We start from the raw sequence: 20,392 nt of genomic DNA on the forward strand, positions 1-20,392 counted from the left end.
TTATGTAGTTGCAGTCCTACTTCCTTCTGATAGTCAGGGTCAATTACCCCAGACAATAATGTAATCCCCTTCTTGGTGTGTTGATCCAGAGGCATAAGTAGCCCAAAGTGACCAGGTGGCAATCTTAACTTCCAGTTCAGTGGTATCACTGTTGTTTCTCCTGGAGGAAGCACACCCCGTTTTGGAACTAAAACCTGTAGACCAGCAAAACTCAGGGTAGCAGGGACAGGAAGCAAAAATTTTCCTAGTGGATCACTAGGAGTAATAGTAGTGGCACCACACCCATTTCCACCCCTTGGTTCCTGGACCCATGGATCCTGGCTATGGGAGAAACAGCACCATACAGCGGACGCTGATTCAGAGCATACACAGTTTCCTGGAGAACATTACCCCAGCCTTTCAAGTTTTTGCCACCTAGTTGGCACCGTAATTGAGTTTTCAAAAGGCCACTCCACCGTTCTATCAATCCAGCTGCTTCTGGATGATGGGGAACATGGTAAGACCAGAGAATTCCATGAGCATGTGCCCATTCCCGCACTTCATTTGCTGTGAAGTGTGTTCCTTGATTCAAAGCAATGCTATGTGGAATACCATGACGATGGATAAGGCATTCTGTAAGCCCACAGATAGTAGTTTTGGCAGAAGCATTGCATGCAAGGAAAGCAAACCCATATCCAGAGTATGTGTCTATTCCAGTTAGAACAAATCGCTGCCCCTTCCATGAAGGGAGTGGTCCAATGTAATCAACCTGCCACCATGTAGCTGGCTGGTCACCTCGGGGAATGGTGCCATATCGGGGGCTGAGTGTGGGTCTCTGCTGCTGGCATATTGGGCACTCAGCAGTGGCTGTAGCCAGGTCAGCCTTGGTGAGTGGAAGTCCATGTTGCTGAGCCCATGCATAACCTCCATCCCTACCAAAATGACCACTTTGTTCATGAGCCCATTGGACAATAACAGGAGTTGCTGGGGAAAGAGGCTGACTGGTATCCATAGAACGGATCATCTTATCCACTTGATTATTAAAATCTTCCTCTGCTGAAGTCACCCTCTGGTGTGCATTCACATGGGACGCAAATATCTTCATGTTTTTAGCCCACTCAGAAAGGTCTATCCACATACTTCTTCCCCAGACCTCTTTGTCACCAATTTTCCAATTATGGTCTTTCCAAGTCCCTGACCATCCAGCCAAACCATTAGCAACAGCCCATGAGTCAGTATACAAATGCACCTCTGGCCAGTTTTCCTTCCAGGCAAAATGAACAACCAGGTGCACTGCTCGAAGTTCTGCCCACTGGGAGGATTTCCCCTCACCACTGTCCTTCAAGGACACCCCAGAAAGGGGTTGTAATGCTGCAGCTGTCCACTTTCGGGTGGTACCTGCATATCGTGCTGAACCATCTGTAAACCAGACCCGAGTTTTCTCTTCCTCAGTCAATTCACTGTAAGGAACTCCCCAAGAGGCCATAGCTCTGGTCTGGGAAAGAGAAGGTAATGTGGCAGCAGGAGTGGAAACCATGGGCATTTGGGCCACTTCTTCATGTAACTTACTTGTGCCTTCAGGACCTGCTCTGGCTCTATCTCGTATATACCATTTCCACTTTACAATAGAGTGCTGCTGTGCATGCCCACCTTTATGGCTTGGTGGGTCAGACAACACCCAACTCATGATAGGCAACTCAGGTCTCATGGTAACTTGGTGGCCCATGGTTAAGCGTTCAGTCTCTACTAAGGACCAATAGCAGGCCAAAAGCTGTTTCTCAAAAGGAGAGTAGTTATCTGCAGCAGATGGTAAGGCTTTGCTTCAAAATCCTACAGGTCTGCGTTGTGATTCTCCTATAGGGGCCTGCCAAAGGCTCCAGACAGCATCTCTATTTGCCACTGACACTTCCAGCACCATTGGATCTGCTGGATCATACGGCCCAAGTGGCAGAGCAGCTTACACAGCAGCCTGGACCTTGTCGCAGAGCCTCCTCTTGTTCAGGTCCCCACTCAAAATTAGCAGCTTTTCTGGTCACTCGATAAATGGGCCAGAGTAGCACACCCAAATGAGGAATATGTTGTCGCCAAAATCCAAAAAGACCAACTAGGCGTTGTGCCTCTTTTTTGGTTGTGGGAGGGGCCAGATGCAGCAATTTAGCCTTCACCTTAGAAGGGATATCTTGACATGCCCCACGCCACTGGACACCTAGAAATTTTACTGAGGTGGAAGGCCCCTGTATTTTTGTTGGATTTATCTCCCATCCTCTGACACGCAAATGCCTTACCAGTAAACCTAGAGTAGTTGCTACTTCTTGCTCACTAGGTCCAATCAACATGATATCATCAATATAATGGACCAGTGTGATGTCTTGTGGGAGGGAGAAACGATCAAGGTCTCTGCGAACAAGATTATGACATAGGGCTGGAGAGTTGATATACTCCTGAGGTAGGACAGTGAAAGTATATTGCTGACCTTGCCAGCTGAAAGCAAACTGTTTCTGGTGGTCCTTACTAATAGCTATTGAGAAAAAAGCATTTGCCAGATCAATAGCTGCATACCAGGTACCAGGGGATGTATTGATTTGCTCAAGCAATGATACTACATCTGGAACAGCAGCTGCAATTGGAGTTACCACCTGGTTGAGTTTACAATAATCCACTGTCATTCTCCAAGACCCATCTGTTTTCTGCACAGGCCAAATAGGAGAGTTGAACAGGGATGTGGTGGGAATCACCACCCCTGCATCTTTCAAGTCCTTAAGAGTGGCAGTAATCTCTGCAATCCCTCCAGGAATACGGTATTGCTTTTGATTTACTATTTTGCTTGGTAGGGGCAGTTCTAGTGGCTTCCACTTGGCCTTTCCCACCATAATAGCCCTCACTGCATGAGTTAGAGAACCAACGTGGGGATTCTGCCAGTTGCTCAGTATGTCTATGCCAATTATACATTCTGGAACTGGGGAAATAGCTACAGGATGGGTCCGGGGGCCCACTGGACCCACTGTGAGATGGACCTGGGCTAAAACTCCATTGATCACCTGGCCTCCATAAGCCCCCACTCTGACTGGTGGTCCAGAGTGACGTTTTGGGTCCCGTGGAATTAATGTCACTTCTGAACCAGTGTCTAATAATCCCCCAAATATCTGATCATTTCCTTTTGCCCAATACACAGTTACCCTGGTAAAAGGCCGTTGGTCTCCTTGGGGAAGACTTAGAGGAAGGTTAATAGTATAAATTTATGTCAGTGTAACAGGTTTCTCCCCCATAGTGACCTGGCCTCCCCTTCATTCAAGGGGCTCAGGGTCTGTAAACTGTTTCAGGACTGGAAATTGATTAAGTGGCCGTGACTCTGTGTTTTTGTAATTCAGGTTAGACTTCTGTTCCCCTGACCTAGAACTCTTTTGTTTATACAGTTCCAACAAGAATTTAGTAGACTGCCCTTCTATTGTATTTCTAGGTACCCCATGATTTACTAGCCAATGCCACATATCTCTGCGTGTCATATAATTTTGATGCCTCCTTTGAGTTTTTTGTCTATTATAATAGCCGCGTCTACCCTGTCTTTGGTGATTAACTGCTGCCACCTGGCTTCTGCCATCTCGGGATCCTGTCATCCCCATTGTGTTTAAGGATTCCAGCTCAGTGACAGCAGTTCCTACAGTAATATCTGACCTACAGAGAAGTGCAACCACAGAGCTCTTGAGGGATGATGGTGCTAGTCTCACAAACTTATTTCTCACTGTTCTGGTAAAAGGTGCATCCTCTGGACATTCCTGGGGTGTAAGAGCAGGCTTTGCATGATAAATCCACTCTAACATCCCAATCTCTCTAAGCCTCTGGATCCCCTCATCTACATTATACCAGGGCAGTTCTGGCATTTCAACCTCAGGTAATGTTGGCCACCTTTTGATCCATGTTTCAACCAACCACCCAAACAAGCTGTTAACACCTTTTCTAACTGCTCTAGCTATAACATTGAATGCAGAATCTCTGCTTAATGGGCCCATATCAATAAATTCAGCCTGATTCAGCCTTATATTCCTCCCACCATTATCCCACACTCTTAAAATCCCCTGCCACACATATTCCCCTGATTTCTGTCTATATAAATTGGAAAATTCACACAGTTCTTTTGGAGTATAATGTACCTTCTCATGTGTGATACTTTGTATCTCACCTTTAGGGGCCTGTTGGGACTTTAGTCTAGTTATAGATCTAGAAGAAATGAGGGGTGGTGGGGGTGAGTCATGACAATAATTAGAAATATCTTCCAAGCCATTTGCTTCAGGGCTTTCATTTGCAGCTTCATCTGGTGAAACAGGATTAATACCTCTAGTGCTAATCCCTTCAAGAGGAGGTTGGGTGGCCAACTCCTCAAAGCAGGCTGGACGTGGGGCGGCTATGTCCTCAGGGCAGACTATTACAGGGTTATCTAAAGAAGGCTCAGCATGGTCTAGGGTTTCAACCTCACCCCCAACATCATTATCAATCCATATGTCACCATCCCATTTTTCAGGGTCCCACTCCTTTCCAATCAATGCCCTCACTTTAACGGCAGACACCATGCAAGGTTTAGATTTCAGTTTATGTTGTAAAGTTGCTACTCTAACAATAAGATTCTGAGTCTGATTTTCAGAGATCTCAAGTCTACGGCTACAGGAAATAAGATTTTCCTTCAGGATACTCAGAGAAACCTCTACATCTTTCAAACGGCGCTTAAGCTTCTCTTTTGAAGCCTTAAGCCCATCCCTTTCACCCTTTAATGTATACAGTGTATCTAACAACAACTCACCAACATCTCTATAACCTTATTTCTACAAAACTCTGTAAAGGTGTCAAAAACATTATCCCCCAGAGTCTGGCTTCGTACAAGCGAAGCGTTAGGAGAATCGATTGATGATATTTTGATTATCTCCTTTGCCAACTCAGTTCATGGATTGGGAGTGTGATTCTGATTACGGGAATCAGAGTCCTTAGTGTCTCTGAGTCCAGTCAGAGTAGAAAACCATTCATAAAAACCCATTTTTAAGAACGGTGTCCGACGTGTGCGTGGACCAGTGGGGCATCATGAATAAATCTAAAGAAAACATTTCAGGACCCATTAAGACTACAGTTTCCCTTGGTGATGGTTCAAAACGTGTTCTGGTGGCCCCACAGTTTCCTTCTCAGAATCCGTTATCTGCAAGTAGTGGCCAGGCACAGCGGGTCTTGTGTCCTTCATATAGCTCCCAGCACATTCCTGCACAAGCACAAAAGCTCATTTCCAACCGTAAACCTGTTCAGATTCAGAAACAGAAGCAATTGCAGACAACACCTGTGCCTCATCCTGTCTCCAGGCCACTGAATAACACCCAAAAGAGTGAGCTGTCCAAGCCACAAGTATCTGGAAACAATCCTGGAAAGGAACTAGAATCAAAACAGAAAAAAAGAAGAATCAAAGAAAAGGCAATGGGCTTTGGAGGATTTTGAAATTGGTTGCCAGCTGGGTAAAGGAAAATTTGGTAATGTTTATTTGGCAAGAGAAAAACAAAGCAAGTTTATCCTGGCTCTTAAAGTATTATTTAAAGCTCAGCTGGAAAAAGCAGGAGTTGAGCATCAGGTGAGAAGAGAAGTAGAAATACAGTCTCACCTTAGGCATCCTAATATTCTCAGACTATATGGTTATTTCCATGATGCCACCAGAGTTTACCTAATTCTAGAATATGCACCTCTTGGAGCAGTCTATAGAGAACTTCAGAAGCTTTCCAAGTTTGATGGACAGAGAACTGCTACTTATATCACAGAATTGGCAGATGCTCTGTCTTACTGTCATTCAAAGAAAGTTATTCACAGAGACATCAAGCCAGAGAACCTGCTCCTCGGAGCAGCTGGAGAGCTTAAGATTGCAGACTTTGGATGGTCAGTACATGCCCCATCCTCCAGGAGAACCACTCTCTGTGGAACCCTTGACTACTTGCCTCCTGAGATGATTGAAGGCAGAATGCATGATGAGAAGGTGGATCTTTGGAGCCTTGGAGTTCTTTGCTATGAATTTTTAGTTGGGAAACCTCCTTTTGAAGCAAATACGTACCAAGAGACTTACAACAGAATATCAAGGGTTGAATTCACATTCCCTGACTTTGTAACGGAGGGAGCCAGGGACCTCATTTCAAGACTGTTAAAGCATAATCCAAGCCAAAGGCCAACTCTAAAAGAAGTACTTGAACACCCCTGGATCACAGCAAATTCATCAAAACCACCAACTGGCCAAAAAGCAAAGAATCAACTAGCCAACAATCTTAAGAATCTTGTAGGGGGAGAATTCTTTGAGCCCAGGCTGGTATATAATCTGGCAAGAGAATGCTACTGAAACTCAAGCCTACCCTTAATCACCATTGCTACAGAAAATGTTACTTTATTATTATTTTTTAAAAATTTACTGAGCAGGCAGTACTTCAGCTATTTCTATTCAGAAAGCTCTTCTTCAATAAACATGATACTCTGAAGTGAAAGTTGCAGTGATAATCGTGCTAATTTTACTGGCCTTTTAACCTCGAGGCAGGGTTCAACTGCAGCTGCCCCAGCAACCCGTGCAGCGTGAGGAATCTTGTGGAAGAAACAGAGTCTGGTTGTGGAAAGTGACGACTTCCTGACTTGATCAGTTCAAGAGCAGTGCAATAACCTTCCAAGTACCTGAGTGTGTGTGTAACTTATTGGGTGGCCAAGGCTGGCAAAGCTGTTGGAATGAATACTTGATTCTTTTTAAAGACTTTTGCATAGATTTGTATTTTACTTCAATAGCATCTCCTCAGGAAGGCTCTCAATGTCAGTCTATCCTCCTGTTAAGCCTGGTTGGGTGCTTAATCTTCTTTAACCACTTATCCCCTATGAGACTTTGTGAAATAGGAGCACGTGCTCTACCTCCATTTCAGGACTCATTTGGGACATCTACAAAATATCTCAAAACGTTTCTAAATGTTAAGGCCTTTTTTTAAATTACATTGGAGATACAGCATGTGTGCAAACTTTAAAAATAAATGAATAAATACATCTGCAGTGCACTGTAAAAAAAAACAAACCATTTTTAAGATTCTGTTCCTTAAGAACCACTCCTAGTACCAAGTTGTATTAGGGTTCTCTATAGACACAGAATCAACAGGGAACACTTGCAAATATAAAATTTATGAAAGTGTCTCACGTGACCGTAGGAATGCAGAGTCCAAAATCCACAGGGCAGGCTGCGAAGCCGATGACTCCAATGGATGGCCTGGATGAACTCCACAGGAGAGGCTCACCAGCCAAAGCAGGAATGGAACCTGTCTCCTCTGAGTCCTCCTTAAAAGGCTTCCCATGATTGCATTTAGCATCACTAATTGCAGAAGACACTCTCCTTTTGCTGATTACAAATGGAACCAGCTGTGGATGTAGCTGACGTGCTCATGACCTAATCCTATGAAATGTCCTCATTGCAACAGACAGGCCAGTGCTTGCCCAACCAGATGAACAGGTACCACAACTTGGCCAAGTTGACACCTGTCCCTAACCGTGACACCATGTTTCCCAAATAATGTCTCTTTAGCCTCTAATTTTCCGAAGTTTGGAAATGACCATTTGCCTGCTGTAGCTATGTGAAGTTTACTCTTTTGATAACACTGAAATACGTAAAAAACCTGGTATGCTATGTGAACTGGAGGAAAACTACTGCCTCTAGTATTCTCTTCCTTCAGGTTGACAGATTCGGTTTCCTTGGGCAGCATAAGTCTTTCAATAGTGTTAATAGGAACCTAAAAACTAGAAAGCACATGCCTCTAACTTAAAATATTCAAGGCATAATTTTACCTAAGAATATTTTAATAAAATAATTGTGTGGTTTATGCTAATTACTGCTAAACTTCCACAGGCCTGGTGTACAACTTACTACTTAAAAAAACTGCTCTGTTTATCTGTATTTTCAAGCCATATGGAACAGGGGATGAAACTAGTTGTTGTTCTTGCAGAGGCTATCCTCTCTGGATTTCAGGACTTTTCTGGTCTAGGAAACTATCTGGAGCTTGTAGTTTTCTGCAAAGTAATCTTAGTGTGTGCAACCTTTGTGGAATCTCAGATAAAGTCCTCGGTGTTCTTTAGGGTTGACTGGAGTGGCTTTGGTTGGGGTTTGGCAAACCTGGATAATTAGCAATATTTAGCTGAAGCTAGCATAAGTGTAGCCTCCACAATAGCCTCTGGACTCTATTTGAACTCTCTTAGACATTAATACATTATTTGTTACATTTATTTCCCCCCTCATGTTCAGGATGGCATTGCCAGTCCCATGGTGCCAGTGCCAAGCTCTTTGCTGGGAGTCATGTCACACTTGCTAGGGAGACTTTCACATCCAGATGTAATTCCTACCTAGTGGGGAAGGTAATGATTTTACTTCCAGAGTTGGGCTTAGAGAGAGAGATGCCACATATAAGCAATAAAAATGTTTTCTGGAAGCAACTTTTAGGCATAACTATAGGTATACTTAGCTTCTGCACTACACAGAGAGGCCTCATGAGAACAAGCATTGAGATTAATGGCTTGGCCTATTGACTTGGGTGTCCCTACAATGTTTGAGACAGTATCAAGGGTTTCCCTTGGTGGTAAAGCTTAATAGTTCCATATTTTTTCTCCCATCCCACAAGGGACTCTGTCAATACTTTTAATTATCTGCTCAAAAATACTCTGGGATGTATCTGAGTATTATATTAAGCCATACATAATTAAAACTCCTCATTCCCATTCTGGATTCCATTTGTTTGGGTTTTTTAAATGAGCTATATATACAAGTTGAATTAGATTATGTGCTACAGAAAATTTAGGTTTTGGACAGCCTATACCTCTCTTCCTTTGGTCTTATAAAGTAGGTTAAGTTCTAAAATACCAGCAATGTTATTCTCACCCCTGATTTACTTTAGTATCAACCACATCAGCTTTGTTCTCATATCTAATCGAAGGCTAATTTCTTTTTTTATTAACGGAAAAAAAAAGTTAACACAACATTTAGAAATCATACCATTCTACATATGCAATCAGTAATTCTTAACATCATCACATAGATGCATGATCATCGTTTCTTAGTACATTTGCATCGGTTTAGAGGAACTAGCAACACAACAGAAAAAGATATAGAATGTTAATATAGAGAAAAGAAATAAAAGTAGTAATAATAGTAAAAAAAACAAACAAACAAACAAAAAAAAACCCTATAGCTCAGATGCAGCTTCATTCAGTGTTTTAACATGATTGCTTTACAATTAGGTATTATTGTGCTGTCCATTTTTGAGTTTTTGTATCTAGTCCTGTTGCACAGTCTGTATCCCTTCAGCTCCAGTTACCCATTATCTTACCCTGTTTCTAATTCCTGCTGGACTCTGTTACTAATGACATATTCCAAGTTTATTCAGTAATGTCAGTTCATATCAGTGAGACCATACAGTATTTGTCCTTTAGTTTTTGGCTGGACTCACTCAGCATAATATTCTCTAGGTCCATCCATGTTATTACATGCTTCATAAGTTTATCTTGTCTTAAAGCTGCATAATATTCCATCGTATGTATATACCACAGTTTGTTTAGCCATTCTTCTGTTGATGGACATTTTGGCTGTTTCCATCTCTTTGCAATTGTAAATAACGCTGCTATAAACATTGGTGTGCAAATGTCCGTTTGTGTCTTTGCCCTTAAGTCCTTTGAGTAGATACCTAGCAATGGTATTGCTGGGTGGTATGGCAATTCTATATTCAGCTTTTTGAGGAACCGCCAAACTGCCTTCCACAGTGGTTGCACCATTTGACATTCCCACCAACAGTGGATAAGTGTGCCTCTTTTTCTGCATCCTCTCCAGCACTTGTCATTTTCTGTTTTGTTGATAATGGCCATTCTGGTGGGTGTGAGCTGATATCTCATTGTGGTTTTGATTTGCATTTCTCTAATGGCCAGGGACATTGAGCATCTCTTCATGTGCCTCTTGGCCATCCGTATTTCCTCTTCTGGTAGGTGTCTGTTCAAGTCTTTTTCCCATTTTGTAATTGGGTTGGCTGTCTTTTTGTTGTTGAGTTGAACAATCTCTTTATAAATTCTGGATACTAGACCTTTATCTGATATGTCATTTCCAAATATTGTCTCCCATTGTGTAGGCTGTCTTTCTACTTTCTTGATGAAGTTCTTTGATGCACAAAAGTGTTTAATTTTGAGGAGCTCCCATTTATTTATTTCCTTCTTCAGTGCTCTTGCTTTAGGTTTAAGGTCCATAAAACCACCTCCAGTTGTAAGATTCATAAGATATCTCCCTACATTTTCCTCTAACTGTTTTATGGTCTTAGACCTAATGTTTAGATCTTTGATCCATTTTGAGTTAACTTTTGTATAAGGTGTGAGATACGGGTCTTTTTTCATTTTTTTACATATGGATATCCAGTTCTCTAGGCACCATTTATTGAAGAGATTGTTCTGTCCCAGGTGAGTTGGCTTAACTGCCTTACCAAAGATCAAATGTCCATAGATGAGAGGGTCTATATCTGAGCACTCTATTCAATTCCATTGGTCGATATATCTATCTTTATGCCAATACCATGCTGTTTTGACCACTGTGGCTTCATAATATGCCTTAAAGTCCGGCATCGTGAGACCTCCAGCTTCATTTTTTTTCCTCAAGATGTTTTTAGCAATTTGGGGCACCCTGCCCTTCCAGATAAATTTGCTTATTGGTTTTTCTATTTCTGAAAAATAAGTTGTTGGGATTTTGATTGGTATTGCATTGAATCTGTAGATCAATTTAGGTAGGATTGACATCTTAACTATATTTAGTCTTCCAATCCATGAACACGGTATGCCCTTCCATCTATTTAGGTCTTCTGTGATTTCTTTTAACAGTTTTTTGTAGTTTTCTTTATATAGGTTTTTTGTCTCTTTAGTTAAATTTATTCCTAGGTATTTTATTCTTTTAGCTGTGATTGTAAATGGGATTCGTTTCTTGATTTTAATCACATGATCATCTCAATTGATGCAGAGAAGGCATTTGACAAGATTCAACATTCTTTCCTGTTGAAAACACTTCAAAAGATAGGAATACAAGGGAACTTCCTTAAAATGATAGAGGGAATATATGAAAAACCCACAGCTAATATCATCCTCAATGGGGAAAAATTGAAAACTTTCCCCCTAAGATCAGGAACAAGACAAGGATGTCCACTATCACCACTATTATTCAACATTGTGCTGGAGGTTCTAGCCAAAGCAATTAGACAAGAAAAAGAAATACAAGGTATCAAAATTGGAAAGGAAGAAGTAAAACTATCACTGTTTGCAGACGATATGATACTATACGTCGAAAACCCGGAAAAATCCACAACAAAACTACTAGAGATAATAAATGAGTACAGCAAAGTAGCAGGTTACAAGATCAACATTCAAAAATCTGTAGCATTTCTATACACTAGTAATGAAAAAGCTAATTTCTTTTTTGCATTCTTTAACAGTCGTTTTATGTAGTAGTGTTGACTTTCAGAGCTGTAGAACTCCAACTCTGAGTCTTAGCTGTCATACAAATAGCCAATGTTCCAGGGAGATACCAGGTTATACATATATAGTACTGTACCTCAAAATCTAGAAATAACATTTACAGCTCCAGACTAAATGTGACTGCCAGAAAAGCTTACTATCTAGGTCTGTTCTAGTTTGCTAGCTGCCAGAATTCAATATAGCAGAAACAGAAAGGCTTTTAAAATGGGTAATTTAATATGTTGCTAGTTTACAGTTCCAAGGCTGAGAAAATGCCCCAATTAAAACAAGTCCATAGAAATGTCCAATCTAAGGCATTCAGGGAAAGATACGTTGGTTCAAGAAGGCCGATGAACTTCAGGGTATCTCTCTCAAGTGAGAAGGCACATGGCGAACATAGTCAGAGTTTCTCTCTCATCTGGAAGGGCACGTGGTGAACAAGGTGTCATCTCCTGGCTTTCTCTCCTGGCTTCCTGTTTCGTGAAGCTCCCCAGGAGGGGTTTTCCTTCTTCATCTCCAAAGGTTGCTGGCTGGTAGATTCTCTGCTTCTCATGGCTATGTCATTTTCTGCTTTCTGAGAAATCTGTTGCATTCTCCAAAACGTTTCCTTTTTCATAGGATTCCAGTAAACTAATCAAGGCCCACCCGAATGGGTGGAGACATATCTCCACCTAATCCAGTTTAACAACCACTCTTGATTGAGTTACATCTCCAGGGAGATGATCTAATTACAGATTCAAACATATGATACTGAATAGGAATTATGAATTTACAAAATGGGATTAGGATTAAAACATGGCTTTTTTAGGGTACATACATCCTTTCAAACCAGCACAAGGTCCCAATTTTCTTATAAGTATTTTCTAAAAGAAACCATACAATATTTGTTCTTTTGTTTCTGGCTTATTTTGCATCGTATAATGTCCCCAAGATATATTCACATCATTACATGCCTCATGACTTTGTTCTTTCTGTAGCCACACAGTATTTGATCATATGTATACACCACAGTTTGCCATTCTACTTCTCAATGTATTCTTCAGCCACCTCCTTCCATTAGGCATCAAGTGTAATGTCCACAGTCAGCAATCCATGTCTCAAATTATCATCACTTAGTTGTAAAATCATCAACACTCTCAATTTTAGACAATTTTCATTGCTCCAAAGAGAAGAATAACCAAAAAACACTCCCTCATCAAAAAGAAAATCCAAACCTACCCTTAACCCTTGGCCCTCCTCCCCAGTTATTTACTGCTGGTATTGCTGTGGTATTGTTGATGTCTTCTGTTAAATATAGACCACAGCCTGCAGCATAAGTTTTCCCCCAGAGCCTCCTGTTTCGTACACTTTGTACAAAATTCATACCTTTGAAGTAGTTCATACAAGAGCTTATTTGTATTTGTAATGTTAAGCGATGGGATACATGGGTTATACAACCCCTCTCAAACATGACTACCTTCAATATGAAAATATTACTTATAACCCACTAATGAGCTAACTTCACTTCTGTCCATTCCCTTACATTTAAATTCAATGTCATTGACTGTATACCCAGATAGCTTCTTTGTGTCTCTAGGTCCTCTATATTCTCTTTATAAGCCTGTGAGTTTACCTTTATTAAATTCATAACAGTGAAATCATACAGTATCTGTTCTTTTCTGTCTGGCTTATTTCACTCAACATTATGTCCTCAAGGATCATTCATGTTGTCCTATGCTTCAGGACGTCATTTTTTCTTACTGCTACATAATCTTCCATCGTTTGTATATATCACATTTTGTTTATCCACTTGTCTGTTGATGGGCTCTTGGATTGTTTCCATCTTTTGGCAATTGTGAATAATGCTATGAACATTGGTGTGCAGTTATCTGTTTGTGAAGGTGCTTTTAGCTCCTCTGGGTATGCAAATAGTGGTATTGCCAGATCTTAGGGCAAATCAATGCTTGGTTTTCTAAGGAATTGCCAAACTGTCTTCCATAGTGGCTGTAACATTAAAATTCCCACCAGCAGTGCATCAGTGCTCCACATTCTCTCCAGCATTTGTATTTTCCTGTCTGTTTAGTAGCAGCCATTCTCATAGATGTGTGGTGATATTGCATTGCAGTCTAGTTCTGCATTTTGCTTATAGATAATGAGAATAAATGTCTGTATTTGCTCTTCAAAAAAAATGTCTATTCATATCTTTGGCCCATTTTATAATTGGGTTGTTTGTTCTTTTCTTGTCGAATTGTATGATTTCTGTATGTATACAGTATGTCAAACCTATATCTGATATGTAATTTATAAATTTTTTCTCCCATTGAGTGGGCTCCCTCTTCACCTTTTTGGCAAAGTCATTTGAGGCACAGAAGCATTTGATTTGAGGAGTTAACATTTATCTATCTTTTCTTTCCTTGCTTGTGCTTTGGGTATGAAGTTTTAGGAAGCTGTCTCCCATTACTAGGTCTTAAAGATGTTTCTTTATATTTTTTTCTAGGAATTTTATGATACTGGTTATTATATTTAGGTGTTTTGATCCACTTTGAGCTATTTTTTGTATAGGTTGTAAAGTAAGGACCCTATTTCATTCTTTTGGCTATTAATATACAGTTTTTCCATGCCCAATTGATAAAAATAATATTCTCTCCCAGTTCAGTGAATTTGGGGACTTCATTCAAGATCAATTGACCATAGATTTGGTGGTCTATTTCACACTGTCAATTCAATTCTGTTGGTCAGTACTATCTTTATACAAGTACTATGTTGATTTGACCACTATAGCTTTGTAATAAACCTTAAAATCAGGAAATGTTAATCCTCTCACTTGGTTCTTCAGTTTTAGGATATTTTTAGCTATTTGAGGTCTCTTGCCCTTCCAAATGAATTTGATAGCTAGTTTTTCAAAGTCTTCAATGTAGTTTGTGGGAGCTTCAATCGGTATTGTGTTGAATTGATTTGATTGGTATTGCATTTTATCTGTAGATCAGTTTGGGTAGCATTGAAGTCTTATTACATATGACCTTCCTACCCATGAGCAGAGAATGTCTTTCCACCTATTTAAATCTTTATTTTAGAGATGCGGACTGTGTTCGCCATTTGCCTTCTCACTTGAGAGAGAAACTCTGAACTTCATTGGCCTTCTTGAACAATGTTATGTAGTTTTCTGTATACACATCCTTTATATGCCTAGTTAATTTATTCCTAGATACTTGATTCTTTAGTTGCTGTTTTGAATGGAATTTTTTCCTTGTCTCCTCACTTAGGTCATTGCCTAAAAAAACGTTATTTTTATACATTAATCTTCTACCAAACCTCTTTGCTGGATTTGTTTATTAGATCAAGTAGCTATATTATAGATGCTTTAGGATTTTTCAAATATAGTGTCACGCCATCTGCAAAAAAAATGAATATTTTACTTCTTCCTTTCCTATTTGGATGCCCTTTATTCTTTTTCCTGCCTGATTGTTCTAGCTAGAACTTCTAATCAACTGTTGAATAACAGTGGCGATAGAGGACATCCTTGTCTTATTCCCAATCTTAGGGAAGGCTTTCAGACTCTGTTGTGTATGTTGCTGGCTATGTTATATGTAGATTCCCTTTATCATATTGAGGATGTTTCCTTCAATTCCTAACTTTTGAATTGTTTTCATCAGAAAAGGATGAATGTTTTTTTCGGCATCAATCAAGCTGACCATGTGATTTTTTTCCCATTCAATTTATTAATATGCTGTATTGCATTGATTGATTTTCTTGTGTTAGCCCACCTTTGCATTCCTGGTATAAACCCCACTTGGTTGTTGGGTATAATTCTTTTAATGCATTGTTATTTGCAAATATTTTTTGAGAATTTTCACATCTATATACATTAGGGAGATTGGCCTTTAGTTTCCCTTTCTTGTACCATCTTTACCCAGTGATGTTAGCTTCATAAATTGAGTTAGGTAGTGTTCCTTTTTCCTTGATTTTTTTTGAAGAGCTTGAGCAGGACTGGTGTTAGTTCATTTTGGAATGTTTGATAAAATTCACCTTTGAAGCCATCTGGCCCTGGGCATTTTTTTGTAGGAAGATTTTTATGACTGATTGAATGTCTTTACTTGTCATTGATTTGTTGAGATCTATTTGTTCTCGAGTCAATCTAGCTTGTTCACGTATTTCTAGGAATTTGTCCACTTCCTCTAAGTTGCCTTGTTTTTTTCGCATATAGTTATTCATATTATCCTCTTATAACATTTTTTTTTATATCTTCAGGTCCCTTCTCATTACTGATTTTGTTTATTTGCATCCTCTCTCTATTTTTTTCCTTTTCAGCCTAGCTAGGGGTACATCTATTTTATTGATTTTCTCAAAGAACTAACTTTAGATTTTATCAATTCTTTCTATTGCTTCTTGGATCTTCAATTCATTTATTTCTTCTTTAGAATAATCTTTAAATAGAATAAAGAAATAATAATCTTTGTTATTTCTCTGTTTTGATTTGCTTTGTGTTTAGTGTGCTGTTATTTCTCTAGTTCCTCCAGGTGAGTTGTTAAGTCCTTAATTATAGTTCTTTCTTATTTTTTAATAAAGGCATTTAGGGCAATAAGTTTCCCTCTCAACTCTGGCTGTCATGTCCCATTAGTTCTGATATATTGTATTTTCATTTTCATTCACTTTCAAATATTTACCTATTCCTCTAGCAAATTCTTCTTTGACCCACTGATTGTTTAAGGTTACAATATTTACTCTCCATATATTTGTGAAAGTTCTGGTTCTTTGTTGATTATTTATTTTCAGCTTCATTCTGTTGTAATCAGAGAAAGTGCTTTGAATAATTTCAATCTTTTAAAATTTATAAAGACCAGTTTTGTGCTCCAGCATGTAATCTGTCTTGGAGAACATTCCCTAAGCACTAGAGGAGAATGTATGTCTTATTTTGGGGGAGATATAAAATTTTTTATATATCTGTCAGCTTTAATTCAGTTATCAGATTGTTTAAGTTTTCTATGTCCTTCTTGATCCTTGGTCTGACTGTTCTATCTATAGAGGAGAGTGGTGTATTGAAGTCTCCCACTGGTATTGTTGAAATGTCTATTCCTCCTTTCAGTTTTGCCAATGTTTTCCTCATGTACTTTGGAGCTCCTTGATTGGGAACATACACATTTATGATTGTTATTCCTTCTTGATGAATTGCCCCTTTTATTAATTTGTAGTGTCCTTCTTTGTCTCTTATGACATCTATTCTTTAAAGTCTATTTTGTCTGATATTATTATAGCTACTTCTGCTTTCTTTTGGTTATGCTTGGATGGACCATCTTTTTCCGTCCTTTCACTTTCAAACTATTAGTATCCTTGGGTCTAAGATGAGTTTCTTGTAAGAATAATACCTAGATGAATCATATTTTCAAATCCACTCTGCCAATCTGTATCTTTTAATTGGTGGGTTTAGGCTGTTAACATTCATAGTTATTATGGTAAAGGCATTTCTTGAATCTACTATCTTATACTTCAGTTTTGATTTGTCAGATCTATATATTATTTTCTCTCTTTCTCTTTTTATTCTTTATGTTACCCTTACTGGTACTCTGCAATTCTGTGCCATCCTCCAGGCATTCTTCTCCTATTTCTTTTTTCAGCTAACAGAACTCTCTTTAGTGTTTCTTGTAGGACCAGTCTCTTTTTGACAGAATCCCCCAATCTTTGTCTGTGAAAATTTTAATCTATCTTTTAATTTTGAAGGACAATTTGGCTAGATAAAGAATTCTTGGCTGGAAGTCTTTCTCTTTCAGGATCTTAAATTTATCATACCACTGCCTTCTCGCCTCCATGGTGCCCACTGAGTAGTCTGAAATCATTCTTATGTGGTTTCCCTTGTATGCATGGATCACTTTTCTATTGCTGCTTTCAGGACTTTTGCGTTTCTTCAACATTTGACAACCTGATTAGTATGTGTCTTGGAAGACGCCTATTTGGATTTATAATATTTGGGGATCAATGTGCTTCTTTGGTTTGCATAGTTATGTCTTTTATAAGGATTGGAACATTTTCCCCCATTATCGCCTACCCTTTACTCTTATGTTCTCCTTCTGGACACAGATAGTTCTTCTATATGTACGTCATGTTGTCCATCATTTCCTTAAGATCCAATTCAAACTTTAACATCTTTTTTTGTCGTTTGTTCTTTTGTGCATTCAAATTCAATTGTTCTGTCCTCTAGTTCACTTATTCCTTTTTCTGCCTCTGCAAATCTACTGTTGTGTGCCTCTTGTATATTTTTAATTTGGTTTACAATATCTTTTATCTCTGATATCTGGTGTTTTTCTACTTGTTCTTTCAAATTCTTCTTTATGCTCTGCTAGTGTCTTCTCAATATTCTATATGTCATTAGCTAACCCATTGAATTTATTTATGAGAGTTGTATGAACATCTTTGATTAGTTGTGTGTCTCCTCTAAAATTTTAATTTGGTAATTTTGCTGGGCTATATCTGCCTGCATCTTCATATGTTTTGTGATTTTCTGTTGGTTTTGAGGCATTTGATTATCTTAATATGGTTGTTTTGGAAGTTGATTTCCCTCAGTCTTTTAAGGGTTTGTATTTGCTTGGATTTGTACTGAAGTCTCCTTCTGCACCTATTTCATCAGTAATTCTATGCCAAACCAAGGCCCGGTCTCATGCAGGGGATATAACATTATTTGAGGAACTCTTTGAAGCTAGATATATTGGCAGTTTGCCAGACTGCACTTCCCATTTTCTTCCAGCAATGGCAGCTGATGGGCATGGTACAGGGGCATGGGGAGTGGCATGGAGTTTGGCAGGGGGCAACTTGCAGGGTGGGCACAGGGTGGGTGTGGCAAGTGGCCAGCGGCAATGCACAACATGGGGCAGCTGTGGGGTGGGGCACAGACCATTGGGGTGGGCAGGTGGAATGTAGCTGTGGGGTGAAGTGATTATGGGTGGTGCAGGGGCATGGGATGTGACGTGGGGTGTTATGCGAGGTGCACAGTTGTACAGGTGCATGGGACAGGGAGCAGGACCTGGGGCATGGGCGGGTGGGGCATGGGACAGGCCACAAGGCAGGTGGGTGTGTGGATACACAGAATGTGAGGTCTGGCCCAGGTGCACAAGGCACAGGGAGTGCTGTGTGGGGTGGTGTGTGGGTGCACGAGGGTGGGGTGCAGGGAAGTAGGGTGCAGTGTACAGCATGGGGGAGTAGCAAGGAGCACCATAGGGAGGGCTGTGGAGAGGTGCACCACAGATTGTGGGGCTACAGGTGCAGCGTGACTTGCTTTCTTATCCCTGTTTCCTTATCCATGCAGTCCTTAGGGCTCCAGGCTCCCAAATGGAAAGAGGAATGGTGGACTCTATGTGCTGACAGGATGGGCTCTATGAGCAGGAAAAGCAAATTTACTGGCGTTTCAGTTCCCCACAGGAACTCTGGGCTGTGGAGCTGACGGGGCTGATATCCCAAGATAGCTGCTGCGGGGACAAGCACTTTTCTGGGTATGGCCTCTTATCCCCAGTAGAATCCTAGTGGAGCCCACTCACCCCTTTCTCTGCTTTTCAATTCCTCAGCTTTTTCTTCTAGGATCTCCCTGTGTAGTATAGAAGATCTTCTCAAGTCACTTGCACCCTGGAATTGCTTTTCCAGTCATTTTTCTTTTGTATTCCTAGTTGTCCCTTGGAGCAGTGATGAGCTCAGCCTATCTATTCCACCATCTTCCCAGAAGTCCCTGCATGAGTATTTTTAGTCTCAAAAAGAGGGTTGTGTTTTTTCACCTTCTTTGATTTGGTTGCATGGCCACTGTGAACCTATCCATTTGCACTCATATTAGCCACTAGACTCTTGCGGACTTTGTGTTCCATGTGTTCTTGGTTTTCAAACATCGTTATTGGCACTGATGTTCCATCCATCTCCAGAATGAAACATTAATGATCCTTAGTACTCTATTCCATGGTGATTACTTCCAATTTCAAAATGGTTATTACTGTTGACTGTTGCTGTCATTATCTAAGTTTTGCTTCCTATATCCCCAGCACATTTTCCCAAAATAAGGTTATGTACTAAAAATAATTTAATGGGGTGCTTCCCCCATGTTATGGTTTTCATTCATGTGTCACCTTGGCCAGGTGATGGTGCCCAGTTGTCTGGGCTAGCAAGCATGGCCTAACCATTACTTCAAGGACATTTCATGACTGGTTAATTAACCAGAAGGTTGATTTTTTGAATCATCAGCACCTTGATTGCATCCATGGCTGATTACATCTGCAGTCAGCCAAGGGGAGTATCTTCCATAATTAGTGACATTTAATCAAATCAGCTGAGAGCTTTAAACGAGAAGTCAGAAGAGAGAGTCTCTCTTTCTCTGCTTCAGCCAGGCAGCCTCTCCTGAGAGGAGACCTTCATTGAGTCCTTCATCAGAGCTGTTAGCTTGTAGCCTGCCCTATTGTAGTTGTATTTGTGTATCACTACAGTTGTGTTAGACACCTTTATAAAATCTTATATTTACAGATAACTCCTTTTGGAGCCTTAACTCCTTAGTTAAGGCTTCAAAAGGATTTTTTTAAAGAACCAACAAGTTCAAAACAATTTTCTCAACAGCTCAATCTCTTTCCATTCTTCCACTACATTGTTTAAAACTTCAGTAGCATGCAAGAGGATTAGGAATCTTTTTCTCTTTTTTTTCAGGGTGCTCTGTTTATTAAGATTTTCATTTCAGGTAAAACATTTCTTCTTCTCCTGTACAACTATGTGTTTATCCATGTAAGTACTTTGAGATGGAACTATCCATACATATTTCATATGGTCAAATGTGTACTTATCAGTGGATTTTAAACTGCAATCTCTAAATTTTAATCATCTGTCATATGCAAAAATCCTACATCTATTCCATTAGAAAAGAACCTAATACCTTCATATATTTTATGGTTATGTATATAAAATTTATGGTTGTGAA

The 20,392-nt window shown here is 39.9% G+C and overlaps 1 protein-coding gene and 1 pseudogene across 2 annotated transcripts in view; both read left to right on the top strand.

Moving 5' to 3' along the window:
• Positions 1-20,392, top strand: part of GPC5 (glypican 5) — an 860,649-nt gene that overhangs the window by 668,335 nt on the left and 171,922 nt on the right. The gene's annotated exons all lie outside the window — the stretch shown is intronic.
• Positions 4,851-6,486, top strand: LOC143679482 (aurora kinase A pseudogene; annotated as a pseudogene).

This window comes from Tamandua tetradactyla, chromosome 4 (genome assembly GCF_023851605.1).
Source record: "Tamandua tetradactyla isolate mTamTet1 chromosome 4, mTamTet1.pri, whole genome shotgun sequence".
Lineage (NCBI taxonomy): Eukaryota > Metazoa > Chordata > Mammalia > Pilosa > Myrmecophagidae > Tamandua > Tamandua tetradactyla.